The sequence below is a fragment of the Oncorhynchus mykiss genome, chromosome 18 (genome assembly GCF_057628025.1).
Source record: "Oncorhynchus mykiss isolate SJ-2025 chromosome 18, ASM5762802v1, whole genome shotgun sequence".
Lineage (NCBI taxonomy): Eukaryota > Metazoa > Chordata > Actinopteri > Salmoniformes > Salmonidae > Oncorhynchus > Oncorhynchus mykiss.
Window position 1 is genome coordinate 80,653,615 of NC_143039.1, and position 12,699 is coordinate 80,666,313.

The window sequence follows — 12,699 nt, forward strand, 5'->3', positions numbered from 1 at the left end:
GACCCCACCAGACTCTGGGCCACACTAGACCCCACTAGACTCTGGGCCACACTAGACCCCACTAGACTCTGGGCCACACTAGACCCCACTAGACTCTGGGCCACACTAGGAAGTAGTGAAACCAGATGATTGGAGACAATGTATTGAGCTTCCATCATCTGCCAGGAGTGTGTTTGAAATGTGGTCGGTATGTTTTTCATTGATTACTTCTACTACAGTTGTATGTCTTAAAATGTACAGAGGGAGCTAACATTAATAATATACATGTCAATCTCTCCTTCACTTCACCACTACTTGTATTTGTAAGAAGTTTTTACATATTATTACTCAATTACTAGTACTAATCTCTCCGCGGTAAATACCGTATTTTACTATATACCGGCATATAATGTCAGTTTCTACAGTTTTCTCCGTTTGCTACTTGAGTCGTCTCTCTCCCTGTCCTCCTGCAGGCACTTCCCACAACAAGCTCTGCCCCCTGTCACTCAAGGAGAGACATTTTCACCAGGGTTGCCATGTCTGTAGTTTTCCTGTCAAAACACTGATGTCATGGGTGAAATATACCACAGCTTGAGTCATAAGACCCATAAAACCTAGCGGTCAAAGCCAGAAATAGTTTTTCCACCATTCATTTTCCCCCATAGGGGATTTTAAAAACACTTCAGATGAGGGCTGTGTTTTGTGTTTATCCTGCCGTGACTTTTTGACAACCGTGTAAATCTCTCTAGGACAAAGGTGACTTGTATCAATGCTAATTAGCTGCTAATGTGGCTATCATACAGAACAAGCTTTAGCTCACTCATCAGAACCAGGATGATGACACTGCCGAATCGAAGGTAACAATCTCTGAAACAACTATGTCATTTTAGCTACATTTTGTAATAAATCAATTTACAAAATATATATATATATATATATATATATATATATATAAAAATGGACAATTCTGTGAACTGTCTTGGGAAAGTTTAAAATGTACACAATACCTGTTATCTAGCTAGTGTAACAATATAGACTTTACGTCCCTCCCCTCGCCCCGACCCGGGCGCGAACCAGAGACGCTCTGCACACATCAACAACAGTCACCGTTGAAGCATCGTTACCTATCGCTCCACAAAAGCCGCGGCCAGAGCAAGTGAGCAAGTGACGAGCAAGTGACGTCACCGATTGAAACGCCACTAGCGCGCACCACCGCTAACTAGCTAGCCATTTCACATCGGCTACACTAGCTCAAGGTTAGCAACTTTAGACTGGCTAGATGGCTACATTAGCCGGTCAATTTGTCTAGTTATTTAAACGCATGAGAAATGAATTGGTATTCACATGTTTGTTTTTGAGGTAGAACTACGATCGTGTTATTGATGCCGAACGGTAAACCTTATTTTCAGCTTCTCTATTCCAGAACCAACAGATGTGCCGGAGTCTCATGACCTCTCAACTAGGTCAGCTGGTTCAACCTGGAACACTGTTCTCCTACTTAGGTCTATGTCAGTCGTTGCAGGAAGTCCTAAAGAGCAGAAGTGTGTGAATGATTTTATCCCAGCTCAACTCTTAAGACCTGACTGAATTACGGCGATAGGCTATGATTTGTAATCAGGTATGAGCTGAGCGGGAACAACAGCTAATACAGTCTCCTGCCATTCAGATCTGGTGCTGTCCACCATCCTTATTCTGCAAGAGGGGATTCATTAAGATGGTATTGATACATAACACATGCTTCTACTCTCAAGTTGAAGTTGAACTTGTTGACGGATGCCAAGGCGGCTGCTGTTAAGAAGAAGGGAGCAGCTGCGGACCAGAAGACTGCAGCCAAGCCAGTACTGGTCCAAACCTGCCCTGTCGGTCAGCTGAGTAGTATTGGTTGGTACTGTATTAGCCTTTAGGTTCCACTCCATGCTGTTGTACTGGCCTGGGTTGTGCAGTCTTCCATATGCATAGTAGTTTGTTGCATCGTATTGCTTTGTTTATCGTGTGTTAACTTTGAATTCAATCTAAGCCACAGACTGTTAACTTCCTGCACTTCCAGCCTCACAAGTCTCCAATGGTCCCAGTACTGGTTGGTGTGCAGGCCCAAGTGACCACACAGTCTCCAATGGTCCCAGTACTGGTTGGTGTGCAGGCCCAAGTGACCACACAGTCTCCAATGGTCCCAGTAGTGGTTGGTGTGCCGGCCCAAGTGACCACACAGTCTCCAATGGTCCCAGTACTGGTTGGTGTGCAGGCCCAAGTGACCACACAGTCTCCAATGGTCCCAGTACTGGTTGGTGTGCAGGCCCAAGTGACCACACAGTCTCCAATGGTCCCAGTAGTGGTTGGTGTGCAGGCCCAAGTGACCACACAGTCTCCAATGGTCCCAGTACTGGTTGGTGTGCAGGCCCAAGTGACCACACAGTCTCCAATGGTCCCAGTAGTGGTTGGTGTGCAGGCCCAAGTGACCACACAGTCTCCAATGGTCCCAGTACTGGTTGGTGTGCAGGCCCAAGTGACCACACAGTCTCCAATGGTCCCAGTACTGGTTGGTGTGCAGGCCCAAGTGACCACACAGTCTCCAATGGTCCCAGTACTGGTTGGTGTGCAGGCCCAAGTGACCACACAGTCTCCAATGGTCCCAGTACTGGTTGGTGTGCAGGCCCAAGTGACCACACAGTCTCCAATGGTCCCAGTACTGGTTGGTGTGCAGGCCCAAGTGACCACACAGTCTCCAATGGTCCCAGTAGTGGTTGGTGTGCAGGCCCAAGTGACCACACAGTCTCCAATGGTCCCAGTACTGGTTGGTGTGCAGGCCCAAGTGACCACACAGTCTCCAATGGTCCCAGTAGTGGTTGGTGTGCAGGCCCAAGTGACCACACACACTCAAATGGACCTACAGCTGGGGTAAGATTCTTCCATCTTTCACACACACAACAAACCACTATGTTGTCAACATTATGCTGAAGTTGTATTGTGTCTGTGCTCAATCTGTGGAAATGTTGCGATCGCTCGCAGTCTTTAAATGTGGCAACCGCTCGCAGTCTTTAAATGTTGCAATCGCTCGTCGTCTTTAAATGTTGTGATTCACAGACACACCATGACCACGATTTGAATGCTGCAACGGAGACTGAATGACGTTGAGGGACACACGCTGAGACCCGGAGTACAACTGGACAGGGGCCGGATATTATTTTAATGATCTAATAGAGGGGCAGAAGCACCTCATGTTATGTTAATTCCACAGCCAACCATCCCTCTAGACAGAAGCACCCCCACACCCCATGTTATGTTAATTCCACAGCCAACCATCCCTCTAGGCAGAAGCACCCCATGTTATGTTAATTCCACAGCCAACCATCCCTCTAGACAGAAGCACCCCATGTTATGTTAATTCCACAGCCAACCATCCCTCTAGGCAGAAGCACCCCATGTTATGTTAATTCCACAGCCAACCATCCCTCTAGACAGAAGCACCCCCACACCCCATGTTATGTTAATTCCACGGCCAACCATCCCTCTAGGCAGAAGGACCCCATGTTATGTTAATTCCACAGCCAACCATCCCTCTAGACAGAAGCACCCCCACACCCCATGTTATGTTAATCCCCCGGCCAACCATCCCTCTAGACAGAAGCACACCCACACCCACACCCCATGTTATGTTAATCCCACGGCCAACCATCCCTCTAGTTACCCCTTATTCCACACTGAGCCTTTTATGCCCCGTGGTCCCTCAACTGCAGTCACTGTGGAACTCTCCATCTTGCCTTTATGAACCCACCCTACCTTCCCCATTGCTGCTTCCTTCGCTAGTTCTTCTCCTGATGTGATAACATCTAGACTCAGTAACACGTTAAAAATCAATCAAATGTATTTTTATAAAGCCCTGATCAGCTTACATCAGCTGATGTCACAAAGTGCTGTACAGAAACCCAGCCTAAAAACCCCAAACAGCAAGCAATGCAGGTGTAGAAGCACGGTGGCTAGGAAAAACTAGGAAAGACAGAAACCTAGGAAGAAAACCTGGAGAGGAACAGTGTTGCTGTGTACTGTTTTTGCTACCTTATATCAACCTGTGTAATGCTGTCCTCCTCCTCATTCTGAGGTCCAGACTCCATGCAGTGGTAAATGTGCTGCAAACAATTGACAGCAGCAACATGTGTTGATATAGGATGTTGATATAGGGTGTTGATATAGGATGTTGATATAGGGTGTTGATATAGGGTGTTGATATAGGGTGTTGATATAGGCTGTTGATATAGGGTGTTGATATAGGGTGTTGATATAGGGTGTTGATATAGGATGTTGATATAGGGTGTTGATATAGGGTGTTGATATAGGGTGTTGATATAGGGTGTTGATATAGGGTGTTGATATAGGGTGTTGATATAGGATGTTGATATAGGCTGTTGATATAGGATGTTGATATAGGATGTTGATATAGGGTGTTGATATAGGGTGTTGATATAGGATGTTGATATAGGGTGTTGATATAGGGTGTTGATATAGGATGTTGATATAGGGTGTTGATATAGGATGTTGATATAGGGTGTTGATATAGGGTGTTGATATAGGGTGTTGATATAGGGTGTTGATATAGGCTGTTTATATAGGGTGTTGATATAGGATGTTGATATAGGGTGTTGATATAGGCTGTTGATATAGGGTGTTGATATAGGGTGTTGATATAGTGTGTTGATATAGGATGTTGATATAGGCTGTTGATATAGGATGTTGATATAGGGTGTTGATATAGGCTGTTGATATAGGGTGTTGATATAGTGTGTTGATATAGTGTGTTGATATAGGATGTTGATATAGGATGTTGATATAGGGTGTTGATATAGGCTGTTGATATAGGGTGTTGATATAGTGTGTTGATATAGGATGTTGATATAGGGTGTTGACAGTGTTGATATAGGATGTTGATATAGTGTTGATATAGGATGTTGATATAGGATGTTGATATAGGATGTTGATATAGGATGTTGATATAGGGTGTTGATATAGGATGTTGATATAGGGTGTTGATATAGGGTGTTGATATAGGATGTTGATATAGGATGTTGATATAGGGTGTTGATATAGGGTGTTGATATAGGCTGTTGATATAGGGTGTTGATATAGGATGTTGATATAGGATGTTGATATAGGGTGTTGATATAGGGTGTTGATATAGGCTGTTGATATAGGCTGTTGATATAGGGTGTTGATATAGGCTGTTTATATAGGGTGTTGATATAGGATGTTGATATAGGGTGTTGATATAGGCTGTTGATATAGGGTGTTGATATAGGGTGTTGATATAGTGTGTTGATATAGGATGTTGATATAGGCTGTTGATATAGGATGTTGATATAGGGTGTTGATATAGGCTGTTGATATAGGGTGTTGATATAGTGTGTTGATATAGGATGTTGATATAGGATGTTGATATAGGCTGTTGATATAGGATGTTGATATAGGGTGTTGATATAGGCTGTTGATATAGGGTGTTGATATAGTGTGTTGATATAGTGTGTTGATATAGGATGTTGATATAGGATGTTGATATAGGGTGTTGATATAGGCTGTTGATATAGGGTGTTGATATAGTGTGTTGATATAGGATGTTGATATAGGGTGCTGACAGTGTTGATATAGGATGTTGATATAGTGTTGATATAGGATGTTGATATAGGATGTTGATATAGGGTGTTGATATAGGGTGTTGATATAGGATGTTGATATAGGGTGTTGATATAGGGTGTTGATATAGGATGTTGATATAGGATGTTGATATAGGGTGTTGATATAGGGTGTTGATATAGGCTGTTGATATAGGGTGTTGATATAGGATGTTGATATAGGATGTTGATATAGGGTGTTGATATAGGGTGTTGATATAGGCTGTTGATATAGGCTGTTGATATAGGGTGTTGATATAGGCTGTTTATATAGGGTGTTGATATAGGATGTTGATATAGGGTGTTGATATAGGCTGTTGATATAGGGTGTTGATATAGGGTGTTGATATAGTGTGTTGATATAGGATGTTGATATAGGCTGTTGATATAGGATGTTGATATAGGGTGTTGATATAGGCTGTTGATATAGGGTGTTGATATAGTGTGTTGATATAGTGTGTTGATATAGGATGTTGATATAGGATGTTGATATAGGGTGTTGATATAGGCTGTTGATATAGGGTGTTGATATAGGGTGTTGATATAGGATGTTGATATAGGGTGTTGATATAGGGTGTTGATATAGGGTGTTGATATAGTGTGTTGATATAGTGTGTTGATATAGTGTGTTGATAGAGCTGTGTTGGTATAGTGTGTTGGTATAGAGTGTTGCTATAGGGTGTTGGTATAGTGTGTTGATATAGTGTGTTGGTATAGTGTGTTGATATAGTGTGTTGATATAGTGTGTTGGTATAGGGTGTTGCTATAGGGTGTTGGTATAGTGTGTTGCTATAGTGTGTTGGTATAGGGTGTTGGTATAGTGTGTTGATATAGTGTGTTGGTATAGGGTGTTGGTATAGTGTGTTGATATAGTGTGTTGGTATAGGGTGTTGATATAGGGTGTTGCTATAGGGTGTTGATATAGTGTGTTGCTATAGGGTGTTGGTATAGGGTGTTGGTATAGCTGTGTTGGAATAGGGTGTTGGTATAGTGTGTTGATATAGGGTGTTGGTATAGGGTGTTGATATAGTGTGTTGGTATAGGGTGTTGGTATAGTGTGTTGGTATAGTGTGTTGGTATAGTGTGTTGATATAGTGTGTTGGTATAGGGTGTTGGTATAGTGTGGTGATATAGGGTGTTGGTATAGGGTGTTGGTATAGGGTTGATATAGTGTGTTGATAGAGCTGTGTTGATATAGTGTGGTGGTATAGGGTGTTGCTATAGGGTGTTGGTATAGTGTGTTGGTATAGTGTGTTGGTATAGTGTGTTGATATAGTGTGTTGGTATAGGGTGTTGGTATAGTGTGGTGATATAGGGTGTTGGTATAGGGTGTTGGTATAGGGTTGATATAGTGTGTTGATAGAGCTGTGTTGATATAGTGTGGTGGTATAGGGTGTTGCTATAGGGTGTTGGTATAGTGTGTTGATATAGTGTGTTGATATAGTGTGTTGATATAGTGTGTTGGTATAGGGTGTTGGTATAGTGTGTTGATATAGTGTGTTGGTATAGGGTGTTGGTATAGGGTGTTGGTATAGGGTGTTGGTATAGGGTGTTGGTATAGTGTGTTGATATAGTGTGTTGATATAGTGTGTTGGTATAGGGTGTTGCTATAGGGTGTTGGTATAGGGTGTTGGTATAGGGTGTTGGTATAGGGTGTTGGTATAGGGTGTTGATATAGTGTGTTGTTATAGTGTGTTGGTATAGGGTGTTGATATAGGGTGTTGGTATAGGGTGTTGGTATAGGGTGTTGGTATAGGGTGTTGGTATAGTGTGTTGATATAGTGTGTTGGTATAGGGTGTTGGTATAGGGTGTTGGTATAGTGTGTTGATATAGGGTGTTGGTATAGGGTGTTGGTATAGGGTGTTGGTATAGGGTGTTGGTATAGGGTGTTGGTATAGGGTGTTGGTATAGGGTGTTGATATAGGGTGGTGGTATAGGGTGTTGGTATAGTGTGTTGATATAGTGTGTTGGTATAGGGTGTTGGTATAGTGTGTTGATATAGTGTGTTGGTATAGTGTGTTGATATAGTGTGTTGGTATAGTGTGTTGGTATAGGGTGTTGGTATAGGGTGTTGGTATAGTGTGTTGGTATAGGGTGTTGATATAGGGTGTTGATATAGTGTGTTGATATAGTGTGTTGGTATAGGGTGTTGGTATAGTGTGTTGGTATAGGGTGTTGGTATAGTGTGTTGATATAGGGTGTTGGTATAGGGTGTTGGTATAGGGTGTTGGTATAGGGTGTTGGTATAGGGTGTTGGTATAGTGTGTTGGTATAGGGTGTTGATATAGTGTGTTGGTATAGGGTGTTGATATAGTGTGTTGGTATAGTGTGTTGGTATAGTGTGTTGGTATAGGGTGTTGGTATAGTGTGTTGGTATAGTGTGTTGATATAGTGTGTTGATATAGTGTGTTGGTATAGGGTGTTGGTATAGTGTGTTGGTATAGGGTGTTGGTATAGTGTGTTGATATAGGGTGTTGGTATAGGGTGTTGGTATAGTGTGTTGATATAGGGTGTTGGTATAGGGTGTTGGTATAGTGTGTTGGTATAGTGTGTTGATATAGGGTGTTGGTATAGTGTGTTGGTATAGGGTGTTGGTATAGGGTGTTGATATAGTGTGTTGGTATAGGGTGTTGGTATAGGGTGTTGGTATAGGGTGTTGGTATAGGGTGTTGCTATAGGGTGTTGATATAGGGTGTTGGTATAGGGTGTTGGTATAGTGTGTTGATATAGTGTGTTGATATAGTGTGTTGATATAGTGTGTTGGTATAGGGTGTTGGTATAGTGTGTTGATATAGTGTGTTGGTATAGTGTGTTGGTATAGGGTGTTGGTATAGGGTGTTGATATAGTGTGTTGGTATAGGGTGTTGGTATAGGGTGTTGGTATAGGGTGTTGGTATAGTGTGTTGGTATAGGGTGTTGGTATAGGGTGTTGATATAGTGTGTTGGTATAGTGTGTTGGTATAGGGTGTTGGTATAGTGTGTTGATATAGTGTGTTGGTATAGGGTGTTGGTATAGCTGTGTTGAGACATGAATACATTTGACATGCTGTGTTATTTGTGCTGGTCTAATTCCTCAAATGGAAAAGCAGAATAATCTGTGCTCTCTCTGATAGTAATAATAGGTAATGTCCCAGGATAGTAATCACAGTTCATATGGTAATCTTCAATGTCCCAGGTTTGTGGCAATGATGAAAAAATGATTTAATCTTTACTTCAAAGTCAAATGTCTATAGGTTATGTATAAATGGCATACTGTGTGTATGCATTGTTTACGATTTTTATTTATTTAAAACGGTGCGATTGTTGGAGTTCAGGTTTTTTGACGTGACTGATGGGCGACTAGGTACATTCTTGACAAATAAATATGCTTATTAATTCATGATTATGGATACAATGAGTTAATCTGGCACTGAACCTGCAACAGAACATGTCAAGTTAGTTCTGAATCGCTTTAACGCAGCAGTGAATTCTGACACAGAAATTAAAATACATTAGTTCGGAATCGCTTTAACGCAGCAGTGAATTCTGACACAGAAATGAAAATTCATTTCACCTCGTTCATATAGTTGGCAGAAATGATAAGGGATGAAATATAGACCTCCACCGGCTGAAGGAGAAGAGGATCTGGTAAAATCAGGATATGTTGCTAATAATCATCTAGCTAGCTTCTTTGCAACACCAACAAAAAAAATAGCCTTGTTTTCATGTTACATTGTAAATATCTGACTGCTACTAGGGCATTATTATAATTATTATTATGTACAAGACAACACCAAATGCATAATTAAGACAATAAATATCAGACTGAGACTACCAGCTGTCCACCATTAGACTGAGACTACCAGCTGATGGTCTCAGTCTAATGGTGGACAGCTAGCCGGCTGGTAGTCTCAGTCTAATGGAGGGCAGCTAGCCAGCTGCAAGTCTCAGTATCATGGAAGGCAGCTAGCTAGCTGCTAGTCTCAGTATCATGGAGGGCAGCTAGCCAGCTGGTAGTCTCAATCAAATGGAGGGAAGCTAGCCAGCTGGGAGTCACAGTCTCATGGAGGGCAGCTAGCCAGCTGGTAGTCACAGTCTCATGGAGGGCAGCTAGCCAGCTGGTAGTCACAGTCTCATGGAGGGCAGCTAGCCAGCTGGTAGTCACAGTCTCATGGAGGGCAGCTAGCCAGCTGGTAGTCACAGTCTCATGGAGGGCAGCTAGCCAGCTGGCAGTCTCAGTCTAATGGTGGACAGCTAGCCAGCTGGCAGTCTCAGTATCATGGAGGCCAGCTAGCCTGCTGGTAGTCTCAGTCTAATGGAGGGCAGCTAGCCAGTTGGTAGTCTCAGTCTCATGCAGGACAGCTAGCTTCAATTCTGTTCTAATCTACCGGGTATTCAATTCTACCAGGTATTCTATTCTGTTCTATTCTACAGGGTATTCTATTCTACAGGGTATTATTCTATTCTGTTCTATTCTACAGGGTATTCTATTCTATTTTATTCTACAGGGTATTCTATTCTATTCTATAGGGTATTCTATTCTACAGGGTATTCTATTCTGTTTTATTCTACAGGGTATTCTATTCTATTTTATTCTACAGGGTATTCTATTCTATTCTATAGGGTATTCTATTCTACAGGGTATTCTATTCTGTTCTATTCTACTGGGTATTCTAATCTGTTCTATTCTACAGGGTATTCTATTCTACAGGGTATTCTATTCTGTTCTGTTCTACAGGGTATTCTATTCTACAGGGTATTCTATTCCACAGGGTATTCTATTCCACAGGGTATTCTATTCTGTTCTGTTCTACAGGGTATTCTATTATGTTCTGTTCTACAGGGTATTCTATTCTGTTCTGTTCTACAGGGTATTCTATTCTGTTCTATTCTACAATGTATTCTATTCTACAGGGTATTCTATTCCACAGGGTATTCTATTCTACATGGTATTCTATTCTGTTCTGTTCTACAGGGTATTCTATTCTGTTCTGTTCTACAGGGTATTCTATTCTGTTCTATTCTACAATGTATTCTATTCTACAGGGTATTCTATTCTACAGGGTATTCTATTCTGTTCTGTTCTACAGGGTATTCTATTCTACAGGGTATTCTATTCTACAGGGTATTCTATTCTGTTCTAATCTACAGGGTATTCTATTCTGTTCTATTCTACAGGGTATTCTATTCTACAGGGTATTCTATTCTGTTCTAATCTACAGGGTATTCTATTATGTTCTATTCTACAGGGTATTCTATTCTGTTCTATTCTACAGGGTATTCTATTCTACAGGGTATTCTATTCTACAGGGTATTCTACAGGGTATTCTATTCTGTTCTATTCTACAGGGTATTCTAATCTGTTCTATTCTACAGGGTATTCTATTCTGTTCTACAGGGTATTCTATTCTGTTCTATTCTACAGGGTATTCTATTCTGTTCTAATCTACAGGGTATTCTAATCTGTTCTATTCTACAGGGTATTCTATTCTGTTCTAATCTACAGGGTATTCTATTCTGTTCTATTCTACAGGGTATTCTATTCTACAGGGTATTCTATTCTACAGGGTATTCTACAGGGTATTCTATTCTGTTCTAATCTACAGGGTATTCTATTCTGTTCTATTCTACAGGGTATTCTATTCTACAGGGTATTCTACAGGGTATTCTATTCTGTTCTAATCTACAGGGTATTCTATTCTACAGGGTATTCTAATCTGTTCTATTCTACAGGGTATTCTATTCTGTTCTATTCTACAGGGTATTCTATTCTGTTCCATTCTACAGGGTATTCTATTCTGTTCTATTCTACAGGGTATTCTAATCTGTTCTATTCTACAGGGTATTCTAATCTGTTCTAATCTACAGGGTATTCTGTTCTGTTCTATTCTACAGGGTATTCTATTCAGTTCTATTCTACAGGGTATTCTATTCTGTTCTATTCTACAGGGTATTCTAATCTGTTCTATTCTACAGGGTATTCTATTCTGTTCTATTCTACAGGGTATTCTATTCTGTTCTACAGGGTATTCTATTCTGTTCTATTCTACAGGGTATGCTATTATGTTCTATTCTACTGGGTATTCTATTCTGTTCTACAGGGTATTCTATTCTGTTCTATTCTACAGGGTATTCTATTCTGTTCTATTCTACAGGGTATTCTATTCTGTTCTACAGGGTATTCTATTCTGTTCTATTCTACAGGGTATGCTATTATGTTCTATTCTACTGGGTATTCTATTCTATTCTACAGGGTATTCTATTCTGTTCTATTCTACAGGGTATTCTATTCTGTTCTATTCTACAGGGTATTCTATTCTGTTCTATTCTACAGGGTATTCTATTCTACAGGGTATTCTAATCTGTTCTATTCTACAGGGTATTCTATTCTGTTCTACAGGGTATTCTATTCTGTTCTATTCTACAGGGTATTCTAATCTGTTCTACAGGGTATTCTATTCTGTTCTATTCTACAGGGTATTCTATTCTGTTCTACAGGGTATTCTATTCTGTTCTATTCTACAGGGTATTCTATTCTGTTCTATTCTACAGGGTATTCTAATCTGTTCTATTCTACAGGGTATTCTATTCTACAGGGTATTCTATTCTACAGGGTATTCTATTCTACAGGATATTCTATTCTGTTCTGTTCTACAGGGTATTCTGTTCTGTTCTATTCTACAGGGTATTCTATTCTACAGGATATTCTATTCTGTTCTATTCTACAGGGTATTCTATTCTGTTCTATTCTACAGGGTATTCTATTCTGTTCTATTCTACAGGATATTCTATTCTGTTCTATTCTACAGGATATTCTATTCTGTTCTATTCTACAGGGTATTCTAATCTGTTCTGTTCTACAGGGTATTATTCTATTCTGTTCTATTCTACAGGGTATTCTAATCTGTTCTATTCTACAGGGTATTCTATTCTGTTCTATTCTACAGGGTATTCTATTCTGTTCTATTCTACAGGGTATTCTATTCTGTTCTATTCTACAGGGTATTCTATTCTGTTCTATTCTACAGGGTATTCTATTCTGTTCTATTCTACAGGGTATTCTATTCTGTTCTATTCTACAGG

General features: G+C 40.6%; 1 protein-coding gene across 3 annotated transcripts in view; it reads right to left on the bottom strand.

Annotated features, from left to right (window-relative positions):
• The window catches only part of pip4p2 (phosphatidylinositol-4,5-bisphosphate 4-phosphatase 2), a 52,820-nt gene that overhangs the window by 25,190 nt on the left and 14,931 nt on the right, over positions 1-12,699 (bottom strand). The window lies entirely within an intron of this gene.